Here is a 21,001-nt window from a genome sequence, read left to right as displayed (position 1 = left end):
CAACAAAATCAAAATAATTGACATTGTGCTTTGTATTTTCTCAAACTACAAGGCAATAAAAGTTGAACTCAACTCTAACAAAAATTGTCATCATCACACTAAGGTGTGGAAACTAAACAATCCTGTGCCGAGAGACAGTTGGGTCAAGGAAGAGATAGAAAAGGACATCATTAACTTCCTTGAACATAACAATGATGAAGACACAAGCTACCAAAACCTGTGGGACATTGCGAAAGCAGTCCTAAGATGAAAATTTATTGCATTAGATGCCTATATCCGAAAGACAGAAACAGTGCACATCAACAACTAAATGAATCATCTTAAAGAAATGGAAAAGGAAGAGCAATCCAACCCAAAACCTAGTAGAAGAAAAGAAATAAACAAAATTAATTAGAAATAAATGAATTTGAAAAAAAATTCAGAAAATTAATGAAACAAAAAGTTGGTTCTTTGAAAAGATAAATAAAATTGATAAACCATTGAGCAGCTTAACCAGAAATAGAAAAGTATAATCTTCAATAATCTCAATCAGAAACCAAAAGGGGGAAATAACCACTGATACATACCACAGACGTAAAATAGATTATTTCTAACCACTACCAAAAATTCTATCCCAAGAAATTTGACAATGTGGAGGAAATGGACCAATACCTGGAATCATACCATCTCCCTAGGTTTAACCAGGAAGAAATAAATCTCTTGAGCAGACCAATATAAAGCACTCAGATTGCAGAAACAATAAAAAAGCTTCCAACAACAATAAAAATCCAGTTCCAGATGGCTTCATATCAGAATTCTATCACACCTTCTAAAATGAGCTTGTCCCTATACTGCAGAACTTATTCCAAAACATTGAGAAGGAAGGAACTTTCCCTAACACAGTCTATGAAGCAAACATCACCTTGATTCCAAAACCAGGAAAGGACGTAACTAAAAAAGACAAAAGACCGATTTCACTAATGAATATAAATACACAAATAATAAATTCTTAGGTAGTAAATTGCAGCTACACATTAAAAAATTATACATTATGATGGATTTGCATATGTTAAACCAGACTTCTGTCCCCTGGATGAAGCCTACTTGATCATGATGTATAATTTTTTAGTGTGTGGCTGCAATCTACTACCTAAAATTTTATTTGTGTATTTATATTCATTAGTGAAATCAGTCTGTAGCTCTCCTTTTTAGTTAGGTCCTTTAACAAAGAAGAAACTATGTATCTTTTGTATTAACCTGGATGGATGTGGAATACTTATTCTTAGTAAAGCATCACAGAATGGAGAAACAAGAATCCTATGTATTCAATTCTGATATGAGGACAATTAAGGTCTTAGTACAAGGTGGGGGGTGGGGGGAGGGGAGAACAGAGAGAGAAAGAAGGGAGGTGGGGGATGAGGAAAGGAAGGGCAGAGAGAGGGAAGGAGAGAGGGGGTGGGAGAAGGGAAGAGCGGAGAGAGGGAAGGAGGGAAGGTAGTGGGGTCTTGGTGTGTGACACACCTTATGGGGGCAAGACACAATTGTAAGAGGGACTTTACCTAACAAATCCAATCAATGTAACCTGGTTTCTTGTACCCTCAATGAATCCCCAACAATAAGAAAAAAAAATAAAAATAGCTGGATGTTATGGTATGGTGGGCATGTGTAGTCCCAGCTACTTGGGAGGCTGAGGCAAGCGAATTTCTTGAGCCCAAGAGTTTGAGATTGTTGTCAGCTATGACACCATTGCACTACACCAAGTGTGATGGGGAGAGACAAGAAAAGGAAGGAGGTGGGTGGGGGGATGGGGAGAGATAAGAAAAGGAAGGAGAAAGGAGGTGGGGGGTCAAGTGGTGTGGTACGCCTTTTGGGGGCAGGACACAACTACAAGAGGGTCCTTATCAAGCAAAAGCAATCAATGTAACCTGGTTCTATGTACCCTCAATGAATCCCTAAGAATAAAAAAAAAAAAACATGCAAATCCGTAAATGTAATACACCACATCAACTGAAGCAAAAAAATAGGCCATGATTCTGTCAGTAGATGCAGAAAAAGCATTTCACAGAAATTCAAAATACATTCCTACAATAACATGTAAGGAAATAGGAGTAGGTGGCACATTTCTTAAACTGATTGAAGTCATCTATTACAAACCCACAGCCAACACCATACAGAATGTAGTAAAATTGAAAGCTTTTCCACTTAGAATTTAAACCAGACAAGGACGTCCACTATTGCCACTATTATTCAACCTTGTGCTGCAAGTTCTATCCAATGCAATTAAGCAATAGAAGGATATAAAGAGCATCCAAATGAGGGCTGAGGTACTCAAAACTTCACTCTTTGCTGACGATATGATCTTATACTTAGAAAGTCCCAGAGACTCAACCTCAAAACTTCTGGAAGTGATCAGCAAGTGCAGTAATGTCTCAGCATATAAAATAAAAATCCACAAATTGGTAGACATTGTATATTCCAATAACAGCTAAGTTGAGAAGAAAATAAAGGACACAATTCCCTTCATGGTAGCTTCAAAGAAAATGAAATACTTAGGAAAATACCCAAAAATAGAGGTGAAGGATCTTTACAGAGAGGATTGTGAGACCCTAAAAAAAGAAATAGCAAAAGACATAACCAAATGGAAGAACATACTATGCTCTTGGCTGGTAAGAATGAAGATTGTCAAAATGTCTATTCTACCAAAAGAAATCTACAGATTCAATGCAACACCCATTAAAATAACAACACCATACTTTGAAGAACTGGAAAAATATTACTTTGTTTTGTATAGAAATAGAATAAACCTCGTACAGCCAAAGCTATTCTCAGTAATAAAAACAAAGTTTTAGGCACCACCCTACAAGACTTCAGGCTATATTACACTTCCACAGTAATCAAAACAGCATCATATTGGCACACAAATAGAAACATATACATATGGAACTGAATAGAAAACCAAGAGATGAAACCAGTGTCTACTTTCCATCTGTTCTTTGATAAATGAAATAAAAGCATACATTGGGGAAAAGAATCCTTGTTCAACAAATGGTGCTGGCAGAACTGGATAACCACAGTTCTTTTTCAGTAAAAGATTGAAAATGGACCCACACCTTTTACCACTTACAAAAATTGACTCAAGATAAATAAAAGATTTAAATCTAAGGCATTAAACAATAAAAATCCTCAAGGAAAGCGTTGGGAAAACAATTGAAGATATTGGCATGAGGAAAGATTTTATGAAGAAAACTTCCGTGGCAATTGCAAGAACAACAAAAGTGAATAATTGTGACTTAATTAAACTGAAAAGCTTCTGTACAGCTGAGACAACTACCAAAGCAAATTGACAACCTTCAGAATGGGAAAAGATATTTGCATATTACCAATTGGAGAAAGGTTTGATAACTAGGACCTACAGAGAACTCAAATTTATCAAAAAAAAGAGCAAAAAATCCCATCTATCACTGGGCAAGAGATATGAACAGAACCTTCTGTGATAAAGACAGATGAATGACTAACAGACATTTGAAAAAAATGCTCATTGTCCCTGATTGTCAGAGAAATGCAAATCAAAACTGAGATATCACCTAACCTCAGTGAGCATAGGCCACAGCACAGTAGATGCTGGTGTGGAAGTGGAGAGAAGGGAACACTTTTACACTGTTGCAGGGACCACAAGCTAATACAACTTTTGGGGAACAAAGTATGGAGAATACTCGAAGAACTGGAATTAGACCTCCAATTTGATTCTGAATCCCATTATTGGGCATTTACCCAGAAGAAAAAAATATCATTATTATCATAAAGACATTTGCAATTGACTGTTGCAGCTCAATTATGGAAAGAACGTAAATGCCCATCAATCAAGGAATGGATTAACAAGCTGTGGTGTAGGCATACCCTGGAATACTATTCAGCCATTAAAAAGATGGAGACTTTACATCTTATATATTAACCTGGATAGAGTTGAAACACATTTTTCTTAGTTAAGTATCACAAGGATGGAGAAATAAGTATCCAGTGAACTCAATTCTAATATGAACCCAGCGGCTGATATAATACATACCCACATAAGAGAAAAACTCAAGGCACCCCATGTTGAGTCCATGCATCAGTCAGTCGTCAGCATGGCTGCTGTGTGGCAATCTGCAGGTAGCTGAGAACACCAATGGGAGGAGGCAGTGGAGTTCACAGGCATCATTTGAGGAGGGTCAGAGCTTGGAGACTTGTGCTGCACCATGGATCCCATTGGTCTCAAAGCCAGGGTCAGAGTGAAGATCATGCATGATGTGATAAAGAAGATTAAGAAGTATAGAAATACTTCAACCTGTTTTACACACTGACCATCACAAGGGACCACCAGCAAAGTAAGCAACCAGAAATTAAAGGACAGAACCTACCTTCCACAATGATGCAAAAGACAAAACTAAGCAATGAACTTTCACAAAATAAGATGAATAGAATGCTACCACACTTATCAATTATTTCAATAAATGCTTGAATTCCTCATTGAAGAGGCATAGATTGGTTGATTGGATTAAAAACACAAGCCATCCATTTGCTGTCTTCAGGAAACACATTGTCTCAAAAGACACATTAAAGCTCAAAGTTAAGGGTTGGAAGACAATTTTTCAGGCAAACAGAATCCAGAAGAAAAGAAGGGTTGCAATCTTATTTTCAGATACATTGGATTTCAAGCAAGTAAAGTCAAAAAAGTCAAGGGAAAAATACAACAAGAATACATTTCAATCCCAAATATTTACGCACCCAATTTAAATGCTCCCAGATTCTTGAAACAGACCTTACTTAGTCTGAGCAATATGATATCCTATAACACCACCATAACAGGGGAGTTTAACACTCCTGTCACAGAGCTGGACAGATCCTCTAAACAGAAATTAAACAAAGAAATAAGGAACTTAAATGTGCCCCTAGTACAACTGTGCTTGATAGATGTATATAGAGCCCTCCATCCCAAAGCTAAAGAATATACATTCTTCTCATCCTCCCATGGAACATTCAACAAAACTGATCATATCCTAGGACATAAAACAAACCTCAACAGAATCAAAAGAATTGAAATTTTACCTTGCATCTTCTCAAACCACAGGGGACTAAAGGTGGAATTCAACTCCAACAAAAATGTTCAATCCCACACAAAGTGTTGGAAATCAAACAACCTTAGGCTGAATGACAGTTGGGTGCAGGAAGAAATAAAAAGGAAATCATTAATTTCCTTGAGCATAACAACAATGAAGACACAAGCTACCAAACCTGTGGGATACAGCAAAAGCAGTCTCGAGAGGAACATTTATAGCTTTAGATGCATACATTTGAAAAAAAAGAAAGACAGCATCAACAAATCCACAAGTCATCTATGGAATTGGAAAAAGAAGAACAATTTAAGCCAAATCCCAGCAGAAGAAAAGAAATATCCAAAATTAAATCAGAGATTAGTGAAATTGTAAACAAAAGAATCATTCAGAACATCAATGAAACAAGGAGTTGGTTTTTTGAAAAAAAAAAAAAATTGATAAACCTTTGGCCAGACTAACTAGAAATAAAAAAGTAAAATCTCTAGTAATCTCAATCAGAAATAATAAAGGGGAAATAACAACTGATGCCACAGAGATACAAGAGATTATCTCTGAATATTACCAGAAACTCTATGCCCTGAGTTTTGACAATGTGAAGGAAACGGATCAACATTTGTAATCACACCTTCTCCCTAGACTTAGCCTGGAAAAAATAGATCTCCTAAATAGGTCAATTTCAAGCACTGAGGTCAAAGAAACAATTAAAAATTTCCCAACAAAAAAATGCCCTTGTCTGAATGGCTTCAAACTAGAATTCTATCAAACCTTCAAAGAAGAGCTTATTCCCATACTGCAGAAATTATTCCAATAAATTGAGGAGGAAGTAATCTTCCCCAACGTGTTCTATGAAGCAAATATCATCCTGATGCCAAAATGAGGAAAAGACCCAACTAAAAAGTAGAACTTAAGACCAATTTCACTAATGAATATAGATGCAAAAATTCTCAACATAATCCTAGCCAATAGATTATGGCTTATCATCAAAAAAGTCATACATCATGATCAAGTAGGTTTCATCCCAGGGATGCAAGTCTGGTTTAATATACGCAAGTCCATAAATGTTATTCATCATATCAACAGAAGGAAAAACAAAGACCATATGATCCTCTCAATAGATGGAGAAAAAGCATTTGATAAAATCCAGCATCCTTTTCTAATTAGAACACTGAAGAGTATAGGCATAGGTGGCACATTTCATAAACTGATCGAAGCTGTCTGTGACAAGCCAACAGCTAATATCTTACTGAATGGAATAAAACTGAAAGCTTTTCCACTTAGAAATGGAACCAAAGTTGTCCTCTGTCGCCATTACTATTCATAATAGTGCTGGAAGTTCTAGCCAATACAAATAGGCAAGACAAGGAAATAAAGGGAATCCAAATGGGAGCAGAGGAGGTCAAACTCTCCTTCTTTGCTGATGACATGATTTTATACTTAGAGAACCCTAAAGACTCAACCACAAGACTCCTGGAACTCATGAAAAAATACAGTGATGTCTTGGGATATAAAGTCAATGTCCACAAGTCAGCAGCCTTTGTACATGCCAATAACAGTCAAGATGAGAAGCTAATTAAGGACACAACTCCCTTCACCATAGTTTCAAAGAAAATTAAATACCTAGGAATATACCTAACAGAAGAGGTGAAGGATCTCTATAAAGAAAATTGTGAAACCCAAAGAAAGGAACTAGCAGAGGATATTAACAAATGGAAGAACATACCACACTCATGTCTGGCAAGAATCAACATTGTTAAAATGTTTATACTTCCCAAATCAATGTACAGATTCAATGCCTTCCCTATTAAAATACCAACATCGTACTTTCAAGACTTGGAAAAAAGGATTCTACATTTTGTATGGAACTAGAAAAAAACACGTATAGCTAAGGCAGTTCTTAGTAATAAAAACAAAGGTGTGGCATCAGCATACCTGATTTTAGTCTGTACTACAAGGCCATAGTGGTCGAGACAGCATGATACTGGTACAAAAATAGAGACATAGACATTTGGAATTGAATAGAAAACCAGAAAATGAAACTAACATCTTACAACCACCTAATCTTAGATAAACCAAACAAGAACATACACTGGAGGAAATACTTTCTATTCAATAAATGGTGCTGGGAGAACTGGATATTCACATGCAAAAAACTGAAACTGAACCCGCACCTTTCTCCATTCACAAAAATTGATTCAAGATGGGTAAATGACTTAAATTTAAGGTATGAAATGACAAAAATCCTCAAAAAACGCTTAGGAAAAACAATGGAAGATATTGGCCTGGGGAAAGACTTTATGAAGAAGACTGCCATGGCAATCGAAATAACAACCAAAGTAAACAAATGGGACTTAATTAAACTGAAAAACTTCTGTGCATCTAAGGAGACAACATCCAAAGCAAATAGACAACCTACACAATGGGAAAGGATATTTGCATACTTTGAATCAGACAAAAGCTTGATAACTGGGATCTATAGAGAACTCAAATTAATCCACATGAAAAAAAGCTAACAATCCCATATATCAATGGGGAAGAGAGATGAACAGCACCTTCTCTCAATAAGACAGACAGATAGCTAGCAAACATATGAAAAAATGCCCATCATCCTTAATTATTAGAGAAATGCAAATCAAAACCACCCTGAAATATCATCTAACCTCAGTGAGAATGGCCCATATCACAAAATCTCAAAACTGCACATGCTGGCACAGATGTGGAGAGAAAGGAACACTTTTACACTGATGGTGGGACTGATACTAATAGAACCTTTTTGGAAGGAAGTATGGCGAACCCTCACAGAACTCAAGGTAGACCTCCCATTTGATCCTGCAATCACATTACTCGGCATCTACACAAAAGAAGAAAAAAGTCCTTTTACCATAAAGAAACTTGCACTAGACTGTTTATCACAGCTCAATTTACAATCAGCAAAATGTGGAAACAGCCTAAATGCCCCCACAACCCAGGAATGGATTAACAAGCTGTGTTATATGTATACCATGGAATACTATTCAGCCATTAAAAAATGGAGACTTTACAACCTTTGTATTAACCTGGATGAAAGTGGAACACATTATTCTTAGTAAAGCATCACAAGAATGGAGAAGCATGAATCCTATGTATTCAATTTTAATATGAGGACAATTAATGACAATGACATGGTGGGGGTGTGGAAAGGGGAGAGCAGAGAGAGAGAAGGAGGGAGGGGGTGGGGGAAAGGAAGAGCAGAGAGAGGGAAGGAGGGCGATGGGTGGGGTGTCAATATTTGACACATTTGTACCCTCAATGAATCCCCAACAATAATAATTTTAAAAAAGAAGGTTAAGAAGAAGGGGAAGTGGAAGGTGTTGGTGGTGGATCATTTAAGCTTGAGGATTCCCTCTTCCTACTGCAAGATGACAGACATCATGACCAAAGGCATAGCAATTGTGGGAAATATCAACAAGCGCAGAAAGCCACTCCCCAGCCTGGATGCTGTATATCTCATCACTTACTCTGAGAAGTCTGTCCACTTTTCCATCAATGACTTTAAGGACCTACCAACTGGTAAATATTGGGCTGCACATGTCTTCTTCACTGACTCTTGTCCAGATACCTTGTTTAGTGAGCTGGCAAAATCTTGAGCTGCAAAAGTTATCAAAACTCTGGAGGAAATCTACATTGCATTTCTCCCATATGAATCCCAGGTGTATTTCTTGGACTGTGCAGACTCTTTCCAAAGTTTTTATAGTCCCCACAAGGCTCAGATGAGGAACTCCATATTGGAGCGTCTGGCAGAGCAGATTACAATTCTGTGTGCCACCCTGAAGGAGTACTCCGCTGTGCAGTACGGGGGTGGGGAATACAAGGACAATGGCTTTGTGGCTCAGCTAATTCCGGACAAGTTTGATGCCTATAAAGCTGATGACCCAACAATGGGGGGGGGGGGGACAAGACAAGGCCCACTCTCAGCTCCTGATCTTGGACTGAGGCTTAGATCCCAGCTCCCCTGTGCTTCACGAGCTGACTTTTCAGGCTCTGAGTTGCAATTTTGCTGCCTATTGAAAATGATGTATACAAGTATGAGAAAAGTGGTATCAAAGAGGAATGGCTTCTGGACGAGGATGACGACCTGTGGATGGCGCTGTGCCACAAGCACATGGCGGAGGTGTCCCAGGAAGTCGCTTGGTCTCTGAAAGATTTTTTTTTCTAGCAAAAGAATGAATACTGGAGACAAGACCTCCATGCGAGACCTGTTCCAGATGCTGAAGAAGATGCCCAGATTCCAGAAAGAGCTCAGCAAGTACTCCACCCTCTTGCACCCTGCTGAGGACTGTATGAAGCATTACCAAAGTGCCATAGACAAGCTCTGCCATGTGGAGCAGGACCTGGCCATGGGAGTGGATGCCGAGGGAGAGAAGATTAAGGACCACATGCAAGCCATTGTGCCCATTCTGCTGGATGCCAATATCAGCACTTATGACAAAATCCACATCATTCTTCTTTACATCTTTTTATTTTACTTTTTTCATGTTTTTTTATTATTAAATCATAGCTGTGTACATTATGCAATTATAGGGTACAATGTGCTGGTTTTATATACAATTTGTAATATATTCATCAAACTGGTTATCATAGTCATCACGGCATTTTCTTAGTTATTGTGTTGAGACATTTATATTCTAAATTTAGTAAATTTCACATGTACCCCTGTAAGATACACCATAGGTGTGGTCCAACCAATTACCCTCCCTCCACACATCTTCTACCTTCCCCTCCCTCTCCCCTTTCCCCATATTATTGGGCTATAATTGGGTTATAGCTTTCATATAAAAGCTATAAATTGGTTTCATAGTAGGGCTGAATTCATTGGATACTTTTTCTTCCATTCTTGAGATACTTTGCTAAGAAGAATATGTTCCAGCTCCATCCATGTAAACATGAAAGAGGTAAAGTCTCCATCTTTCTTTAAGGCTGCATAATATTCCATGGTGTACATATACCACAATTTATTAATCCATTTGTGGGTTGATGGGCACTTGGGCTTCTTCCATGACTTAGCAATTATGAATTGGGCTTCAATAAACATACTGGTACAAATATCTTTGTTATAATGTGATTTTTGGTCTTCTGGGTATATACCTAGTAGAAGAATTGTAGTATCAAATAGCAGGTCTATTTTTAGATCCCTAAGTGTTCTCCAAACATCTTTTGAAAAGGAACATATTACTTTGCATTCCCGTCTATACCTTTTTAAAGAGTGGCATCACTGAGGAAAACCTGAACATCTGATCCAGTACGCCCAGATCCTCTCCCCACCTCCCAGGACAGTGAGATCATTATAACATGGCTCACCTAGGCATGCTCATTGTCACAGACTCCACTCTGTGTCACTGGAGCAAGCTAGAACAGAAGGAGTGTGTCAGTGAGCAGACCTAACAGCTGTCACATTTGACTCCAATCATTAAGGACATCATGGAGGATACTATTGAGGACAAACTTGACACCAAGCACTACCCTTCCATCTCCATTCATTCCTCTGTCTCTTTTAGCACTGCTGCTATCAGCACTCACTATGAGCACTGGCATAAGAATAAGGCCCCAGGGGAGTACTGCTGTGGTCCCCGTCTCATCATTTTCATCCTGGTAGGTGTGAGCCTGAATGAGATGCACTGCACTCAAGAGATGACCCAAGCCAGCAGAAAGTGGGAGGTGCTCATAGGATCCATGCACATTCTCACCCCACAGAAACTGCTGGACACGCTGAAGAAATCGAATAAAACAGATGAATAAGCAGTTAAAAAAATAAGCCACCTCTTTTATGTTTACATGGATGGAGCTGGAAAATATTCTTAGTAAAATATCTCAGGAATGGAAAAAAAAAATCCAATGTACTCAGTACTACTATAAAACCAATTTATAATCACTCACACTTTCATATGAGAGATGAATCACAACTACAGCCCAGGATGAAGGAGGGAAGGGGAGGGGGGTGGGAAGGGAGGGGATTGGTTCCATAGAGGGAGCATTAACGGTGGGACCACACCTATGGAGCATATTGCAAGGGTACAAGTCAAATCTATCAAGTATTGAACAAAAATGTCTTAACACAGTGATTAGGTAAATGAGGTGAAAGCTATGTTAATTAGTAGGATGTAAGCACTCCAATATGTACAAATAATCAACACATTGAATCCCACAAAGGCATAAATGTATTCATGATCTATGTATATGTAACTTAAAAAAAAAAAAGCGACCTCTCCAAACACACTCCTCTTCTGCAGTGCACTGCAGCTCCCAACCGCCCTGCCCCTCGGTTACTTTGCTGACTTGTCTCCTCAGCCCTACAAGTTCTGGATGGCACTGTTGCCACTGCATTCTCCTGTTTAATGATGCCCTCTTCTAGTTTCAAACAAACAAACAAAAAATAATGCATTGTATTTTTTTAGAGTATCTTATATATGTATCCTAAAAGGAGAGGTTTATGTACAGATGATGTACTGCAGGAGTTTTGAATTGTTTAGAATGGATACCTTTCCCGGTTATTTGATTCTGTGACCTTGTACATAGCCCTATGCAACATGTGCATATTGCTTGAGTATGGAAAGGCAGAAATTTGAGTGATTTTATTTTTCTTTATTTTTACTTTTTTTAGTTTGAGTGATTTTTAAAACTGATTTTGGGTTGTTTCTGTTCTCGCTGGGGGTCACAGAGATGCCTGTGTTGTTGGAGTGTTTCACCCTGAGGATTGCTCTGTTATCTTCACTTCAGTTCCTGCCCCCAGTCTCTTCTTTTGCCCAGATAGTCAGGGGACATCTCATGAGAGTTGAAGAGTGACAAAGCCTCTTCGCTTTTCCCAGTGGCATGTTCCAGGTGGTGCGGCTCTAAGTAGAGGCTCGGTGTCCTTTTGAAGCCAGGCTGTCTTATTCTCCATAGTCTGACCCTGCTTCCTCCATGGCATATGTCTACAGTACTGGGAAGTAAAAATCAAACTTACACTGGAGGTCTTTGTCTCTTCTGGAGAAGCAGTTAGGCTTGACCTCTTGACCAGAGCCCTCCATCCCCAGGTGTTACTCCTAATAGCTCAGCTTCCTTAGCAGGGTCAACCTTAGTTCAAGGGTCAGGAATGGACTAGGAAAGATGGGTCTGGAGGCCCCTGGTTAGAGGGCCCTTGGCTGTGGAGAAGGTTCTTGGCCTGAGAATAGTCTGTTGGATTTATACAGACTCTGTGCCCCCTTCGCAAGTATCTTTTGTCAGATTCTCCTCAGTTTAAGATATTTCAAATACTTTATTTTGTGTAGTATGTCATCATGCTTATAAGAGAAAATTTTCAATTTATTCCCTGTATAAAAACTTAGATGTATAAAAACTTAGCTCTAATGCAGAAATTAAACAAATGCAAGAAGGATGTCTCATCCTCAAGACTCAGCAGTTTTCATTCTCCAGTGGTGAATACACCATTTGTTCTGCTACTGTTGTCATGAAATATAATGGCAGTGGAAGTCACAAAAAAAGTCCCCTGTCCAGTTCTGCTGGGGGAATGGGGACTGAAGACCCCATTCTTGGTAAAGGAAAATACCCTCACAAAAAGAGGAAAACTAAAAAGTAAGCTGAGTGAGTCAGAACAAAGAAAAGTCAGCTAGTTTACATTTAAGCTAGCTATTGCTAGCAAGCTTCTTGCTTTTTCTGAAATTCTAGCCTGTTGGGTATACAGTTTACAAACACTCTGCTGGGTCTGTGAGCACTCTGAGGAGAATAATGGTCATAGAAGAAGGTATGACAAGTCCTAATAAAAGATACATTTCCTGCCCATTGAACAGGCAAAGCAGATACCCATTGTGGAGATTGGGCAGAGACCAAGGTGGTAGCTCTAGCCCTGAGATATGGGCAGAAGAGCTTATATCCCTTACAGAAGAGGAAAATTCTCTGTGGTGATGGGAGGAAAATGCCTCCCTCCCACAGTTCCCTCAGAGGAGATTAAGGCTTGTGGCATTTTACTCCACAGAGAACTAGCTGAGTTTAACACCTTTCTAGAAATCTGTGTGTGTGACCTCAAGCAGGAGGCTCTTCCAATCCAAGGCTCAGATTTCAGATTACTGAATGCCACCCTTAAGGTTAATTATAATAACAAGAGAAGCTCATATGATCAAGCCCAGAAACTGCTGACCTCTTTGTTCCCTCCCTTATCTTACCCTCTGGGCAAATAGACTTCAATAAAATCAGAGTGGAGCAAACACTCTGGGTCATTGCCGGAATCTCATGATGGGCAATGGATCCTTCAGCTCCTGCTTTTAATTCTACTCTGTCTTTTGTCTTTCTTTACTGTTGCTTCTAACTCCATATTTCTTCAGTTGATCACCACCAGTTGTACAGGTCACAATGAACTCTGCTCTTGGGGCAGGACCCCGACAAGTTCCTTGCCTCCCATGGCCTCCTGAAGCCTTGTATCATGTTGTGTTGCAAACATGGTGTGTGCCCTCTCTTCACTCCTGCCTTCCTCTCAGAGTCTGTTTCCTGCCCTTCCAGTAGATGCATGTGGTGTTCTTACAGTTTTGAAACCTCCCCTTTACACACAGATGAGTTTTCAGATCTCTCCCTCTGTGTTCTCCCTCCCAAGATATCTTATTTTTGTAGGACACAGCTGTGTTTGCATCTGTTCCTTTCTCCCACTGCTTGTTTGTTCCTCAGACCAAACAGTGCTCATGCTTCGGGAACTTGTTTGTCCAAATTTCCCTTTCTCTGTTATTTATATAAAAATAATTTATCAAAGGATATTTTAAAAACATTAGTCTATCTTTAAACTTGTTTACCTTGAAATTATCAGAATCTCAGTATTTTAAAGTATTGAAGCATAAACATGTATCATCTTTGTACTATTCTGTATCTAAGCACTTGAGTCTAATAAATAAAGAAATCACTGCCCCTTCATGGTCCAAAAGAAAAAAAAACCACGAGAAAAAAATTAATTCAAGGTAGGCAGTGGTGTGTGTGTGGGAGTAAGGATAGGAGAGGAAGGAGGGTGATGAGGGGTTACAGTGTATGGAACACCTCTTGGGGGTGGGACACAAGTATATCAGGGACATCACCAAACAAATGTAATCAGTGCAACCCAATTCTTTGTATCCTCAATGAACCTGAAATGATAAATTAAAAATAAATAAATAACTGAAGCAAAATTCAAACCTTGATCTGTCTGATCCCCAAACTTTTTTCATTTCATGGTGCCACACCCTTGGTCCTTACAGTATCCATTTTAACAAATTTATATGTACTTTTCCTTCCTGCCACACCGTGATCAACTTGCCATTTAAACACCAGAGCTTGTGGTCCTTACTCTTAATGCATAACTGCCTCCTGTTTGGCTCCTTGTGGAAGGGATATGCACCTATGAAATGGACAATGTCTTCAATAGACTGTGGAAAATACACATGTGTTTTATCAAGCATAAGAGATTCTTTATAATGAGTTCTTTACATAATCTCCTCTCTCTCTGCACTGTCCCTTCACTCACTCCACCCTCCAAGCCTAAAGGCCCTCCAGTCTAGTCATTTCTCTCTTTGTCACCACTCCTTAGGGTAGACTTCCCATACTCTGATAATTGTTGAGTAATACATTGGAGCACAAATAGCATTCTTTTCTAGACAAATAGTACTTGTCTCTCTTTCTCCCTAAGAGTGTCAATGTCCACTCTGATGGGCACACCAGAGCACAGTTGTATTGGATGGGAAGCCAGGGTGAGATTCAAGAATAGTCACTGGAGCCTTTTCTCCCCTCTGATTTGCAAGGATACAACAGGATACCATTTAACATGTGCTATAAAGTCTGGAATTTTTTCAATTCAGAAAATCACAAGCCCCTGTTAGCATTGCCTATTTGTACTAGATATTCTTTCCCAAATCTGTGAAGGAGGCTTGAGAAGGAGCTGGGTCACTTGGGGAAGAGTATGAGGGGAGGACTGCAGATGGCCACTGTTACAGTTCCCATCATCCTTCATGAGCTCAGGCCATGATGTTCTAAGGCCTGGAAAACTCTCGCCACACAATCCCAATGGACAAAGGTTTTTTAAGCTTCTGTTTGTATCACATTTGCCAGGTGATTTTCCAAATGTTGATTTTCATAGCATAAAACATAAGCATTTAAAACCACAACTTCAGAATTGTACATATTGAATACATTGGTTCCTTAGACAACATTAAAAAGCATATAGTTAAGAGTGTATTTTAGTCTATTGGTCAAGTGAAACTTTACTAAATGGTAAACACTTTTAATGGTGCAGAAATACAAGTTTCAAAAACAAAGACATTCAGAAGATCTGTTGTTCAAATAATATTTTTTTAAAACTTGGTGGAGGAGTATGGTAAAATTTATTGAACTGCCAATCCAAAATTGCACTGTCATCAATATCAACAACTGGGTACATTGACCCTTGTATACCTAATGTTAAGCAATGCATATTTTTTCCATTCAAGTATACATTTTATTCAGGGGTTCTCAAACTGTGGCCCGTGGGTCACATGAGGTGGTGTGATTGTATTTGTTCTCATTTTTTTTTTTTTTACTTCAAAATAAGATATGTGCAGTGTGCATAGGAATTTGTTCATAGTTTTTTTTTTTTTAAACTATAGTCCGGCCCTCCAACAATCTGAGGGGCAGTGAACTGACCCCCTGTTTAAAAAGTTTGAGGACCCCTGACTACATGGTCATATGTAATATCATCGTTTCTCTGTCCCATGGAAGATTGACTGCTGGAAGTCACTTTTTCTCTTCATTGTTGTAGTACAGGGCTCCATCATTTCTCTTCATCAGATTGTGCATGTCTTGGCCAAGAGGAGTCTGATTCAAGTTACCTTTCCGAGTTGCAATACCAACACCCCAGATTCTTGTGGACTGGATTTTGAATTCAAAGTTTCTTTCCTTTCCTTCCTTCCTTCCTTTCTTTTTTTATTTTTATTTTTATTTTTACTTTTAAGTCATATACACATAAATCATGAATACATTTATGCATTTGTGGGATATAATGTCTTGATTTTTTATACAATTTGAAGTGCTTACCTCAAACTAACTAATATAGTTTTCACCTCATTGACTTAATTATTGTGTTAAGACATTTATGTTCTCTACTTGATAGATTTGACTTGTATCCTTGCAATATGCTCCTTAGGTGTGGTCCTACCATTTACCCTCCCTAAGTCAAACCTTCACCCTCTTCTCCCTTCCCCCTTCACTTCTCTCCTTCATCCTGGGCTATAGTTGTGATCTATCTTTCATAAGAAAGTGTGAATAATTATAAATTGGTTTCATAAAAGTACTGAGTATATCGGATACTTTTTCTTTCATTCTTGAGATACTTTACTAAGAAGAATATGTTCCAGGTCCATCCATGTAAACATAAAAGAGGTAAAGTCTTCATCTTTTTTTAGGGCTGCTGCATAGTATTCCATGGTATAATTGTACCACAATTTATTAATCCATTCATGGGTCGAGGGGCACTTGGGCTTCTTCTATGACTTGGCAATTATGAATTGAGTGGCATTGAACAATCTGGTGCAGATATCTTTGTTGCAGAGATTTTTGGTCTTTTGGATATATACCTAGTAGAAGAATTGCAGGATCAAACAGCAGATCTACAATTAAATCCCCGAGTGTTCTCCAAACTTCTTTCCAAAAGGAACATACTAGTTTGCATTCCCACCAGCAGTGCAGAAATGTTCTCTTTTCTCCACATCTATGCCAACATCTGTAGTTTTGGGATTTTGTTATATGGGCTACTCTTACTGGAATTAGATGATATCTTAAAGTAGTTTTGATTTGCATTTCTCTGATGATTAAAGGTGATGAACATGTTTTCATATATCTGTGGACATGTGTCTGTCTTTTTCATAGAAGTCTCTTGTCCACAATGAAATGGGATCCCTTGTTCTTTTCTTATTAATTAGTTTGAATTCTCTGTGGATTCTTGTTATCAGACCTTTGTCACAAACATAACTTGCAAATACCCTCTCCCATTCTGAGGGCTGTCTACTTGCTTTACTTACTGTGATCTTGGCAGTGCAGAAGCTTTTTAGTTTCATCAGATCCTAGTAATGTATTTTTGTTATTGCTTCAATTGTCTGAGGGGTTCTCCTCATAAAGTATTCTCCCAGGCCAATTTCTTCAAGTGTTTCCCTGCACTCTCTCCAAGAATCATTATTGTTTCATGTCATAAGTTAAAGTCTTTTATCCAGTGACAATCAATTTTTGTTAGAGGTGAAAGCTGTGGGTCCAGTTTTGTTTTGATGCAAAGGTGCATTGGCTAAACCTCCTGTTCCACATTAATTTTTCCATTTTTTACAATGATAACATCTATTCCCCTGTGCTGTGGGTCCTGTTGCACTGCCAGCACTGCCTTCAGAGGGATGTAGTGAAATCTGCTGTCTCTGCAGCACCACAGTCAGCAAAAACTTAGGTGGCCATCACGCAGGGATTACTGGCTCCACCTCCCATATCTTTTCTATCATCCTTTTAGTTTTGCCTTTTCCAGAATGTCATATACATGGTATAGTTGGAACTGTACAGTATGTAGCCTTCTCAGAGTGGCTTCTTTCATTTAGAAGGATATATTTAAGTTTCCCTTTTCCTTTTGTTGGCATTTGGTGTCACAAACAGGCCAAAAACAGGGTCTTCTCCCTCTTGGGATTTACCCTGAACATTGTTTTCAGAAAATATTTGAATAGTTTTCCTGTAGAACCCAAAGAGGATGGGAAAATAAGCAGACAATTTTATCAACTGCTGGATGTATCTGGCTAAATTCAAAATAATAGCTATATTAGATTTTTAAAGTAATTGTCTCTGATGAATCATGCCTCCTAGTATCTATGTGCTTTTATGGTTCCCTCTCGCGTTTACACTTGGCAAAGTGATTTGCTTTGGCCATTGGTATGCTGGCAAATATGATACAAACAGAATCTTGAAAAACCCTTGTCCATTGTGATTGTTCTCTGGTTTTACTGGTAATTCTTCTTCTATACTTGAAAAGGAGGACTGGTCACTTTTAGCATGAGAGAACATATATAGAGAGATAATATGAGTTGATGAACAGTACTGATTGTCATGCATATAAATGAGGCTGTCTTAGACTATCAAGTCTCAGCTGAGCTATTGGATAATAATAGCCACATGAGTGACCCAGGAGAATCCAGCCAAAATTCCTCATCCCCAACATTTGTGAGCATTATAAAAGGATTATTTTCTGCTGCTAAGTATTTTCCCCATTACATTAATTTATTTTTCTTCTCTTAACAATATTTTTTTATTAAATCAAATGACGATAAGTGTCTGGGTTCATCTCTTGGTTCTCTATTCTGTTCCATACATCTACCTATCTATTTTTGTGCCAGTACCATGATGTTTTGATCACTGTAGATTTATAGCATTCCCTGCAGTCTGGTAGCGTGATTCCTCCTGCGTTGTTTTTATTTCTGAGTAATGTCTTGGCTATTCGAGTTTTTTTCTGATTCCATATAAAATGAAGTATTATTTATTCGAGATCTGTAAAGTATGACAGTGGAGATCTAATAGGGATTGCATTAAAATTATATATTGCTTTGAGTAGTATGGACATTTTACCAATGTTGATTCTTCTGAGCCATGAGCATGGTATATTTTTCAATTTGTTAAAATCTTCAGCTATTTCTTTCATCAGAGTTTTATAGTTGTCTTTATAGAGATCTTTCATGTCCTTTGTTAGGCAAATTCCCAAATATTTCATCTTCTTTGGCACTACTGTAAAAGGAATAGAGTCCTTGACTATTTTTTCAGCTTGAATATTGGTGGTATACATAAAAGCTACTGATTAGTAAGTATTGATTTTGTATTCTGAGGTACTGCTGTATTCCTTGATCACTTCTAAGAATTTTGTTGCTGAGTCCCTGAGATTTTCCAGGTATAAGAGCATATCATCTGCGAAGAGTGAGAGTTTGATCTAATCTGACCCTATTTGGATACCCTTGATTGCCTTTTTTTGCCTGATTATGATGGCTGAGACTTCCATTACTATGTTGAATAGCAGTGTAGACAATGAGCATCCTTGCCTAGTTCCAGATCTGAGTGGAAATGTTTTCAGTTTTATTCCATTCAATATAATATTGGTTGTGGGTTTGCTGTATATGTCCTCTATCAGTTTAAGAAATGACCCTATTTTCCTAAGTGTTCTGATCATGAAAATATGCTGGATATTATCAAAAGCTTTTTCTGCATCAATTGAGAGAATCATATGATCTTTGTTTTTAATTTTGTTTATATGATATATTATATTTATAGATTTATATACATTGAATGAAACTTGTAACCCTGGGATAAAACCAACTTTGTCATGATATATAATTTGTTTGATGTGTTGGTAAATTCTTTTTTTTCTCATAAATTCTGTTTGCTAGGATCTTATTGAACATTTTCGTATTTATATTCATTAATGGTATTGGTTATAATTTTCTTCACCTGTTAGTTTTTTTCCTGGTTTGGGGATCAGAGATATTTGCTTTGTAGAATGTGTTGGGAAGTATTCCTTCTTTTTCTATGTTTTGGAAAAGGTTATGTAATATAGGTACTAGTTCCTATTTAAATATTTGGTATAATTCTGATGTGAAGCCATCTGGTTCCAGACCTTTTTTTTGGGGGGTGGGGAGTGGAGATTTCTTATAGTTGATGCTATTCCACTGCTTGATATAGGCCTATTAAAATTTTTCAATTCTTTCTGGCTGAGTCTAGAAAGGCGGTGTGCTCCCAGGTATTGGTCTATTTCCTCTAGATGTTCATATTTCTGAGAATAGAGTTTTTTGTGGTATTCATTAAGGATGTTTTGAGTTTCTGAGATGTCTGTTGTTATTTTGCCTTTATCGTTTATGATTGATGATATTAGGGGTTTTACTTTTCTGTTTCTGGTTAGATTAGTCAAAGGTTTATCAATTTTATTAATCTTTTTTTATTAAATCATAACTGTATACAATGATATGATTATGGGGCATCATACACTCACTTCATAAACCATTTGACACATTTTTATCACAGTGGTTAACATAGCCTTTCCGGCGTTATCTCAGTTACTGTGCCAAAACATTTATATTCCACATTTACCAAGTTTCACAAATACCCCTGTAATATGCACCACAGGTGTGATCCCACCGATTCCCCTCCCTCTACCGACCCACCCCCTTTTCCACTTCCCCCTATTGTTAAGTTGTAGCTGGGTTATAGCTTTCATGTGAGAGTCCCAAATTAGTTTCATAGTAGGGCTGTGTACATTGGGTATTTTTTCTTCCATTCTTGGGATACTTTACTAAGAAGAATATGTTCCAGCTCCATCCATGTAAACATGAAAGAGGTAAAGTCTCCATCTTTCTTTAAGGCTGCATAGTATTCCATGGTATACATATACCACAATTTATTAATCCATTCGTGGATCGATGGGCACTTGGGCTTTTTCCATGACTTAGCTATTATGTATTGGGCTGCAATAAACATTCTGGTACAAATATCTTTGTTATGTTGTGATTTTTGGTCTTCTGGGTATATGCCCAGCAGAGGAATTACAGGATTGAATGGCAGATCTATTTTTAGATCTCTGAGTGTTCTCCATATATCTTTCCAAAAGGAATGTATTAATTTGCATTCCCACCAGCAGTGCAGAAGTGTTCCCTTTTCTCCGCATCCACGCCAACATCTCTGGTCTTGAGATTTTGTGATATAGGCTAGTCTCATTGGAGTCAGATGATATCTCAAAGTAGTTTTGATTTGCATTTCTCTGATGATTAAAGATGATGAGCATTTTTTCATATGTCTGAAGGCTGTGTGCCTGTCTTCTTCAGAGAAGTTTCTCTTCAAATCCCTTGCCCAGCCTGCGATGGGATCCCTTGTTTTATTCTTGCTGATGCGTTTGAGTTCTCTGTGGATTCTGGTTATTAAACCTTTGTCAG

The 21,001-nt window shown here is 38.1% G+C and overlaps 2 pseudogenes; one reads left to right on the top strand and one right to left on the bottom strand.

Annotated features, from left to right (window-relative positions):
* Positions 1 to 4,214: 4,214 nt before the first annotated feature.
* Positions 4,215 to 10,844, top strand: LOC128578428 (syntaxin-binding protein 1-like; annotated as a pseudogene).
* A 4,510-nt stretch (positions 10,845 to 15,354) lies between these two features.
* The window catches only part of LOC128576894 (SPRY domain-containing protein 7-like), a 62,036-nt pseudogene continuing 56,389 nt past the window's right edge, over positions 15,355 to 21,001 (bottom strand).

This window comes from Nycticebus coucang, chromosome X, assembly GCF_027406575.1.
Source record: "Nycticebus coucang isolate mNycCou1 chromosome X, mNycCou1.pri, whole genome shotgun sequence".
Taxonomy (NCBI): Eukaryota; Metazoa; Chordata; class Mammalia; order Primates; family Lorisidae; genus Nycticebus; species Nycticebus coucang.
This window is presented reverse-complemented; position numbering and strand designations above follow the sequence as displayed.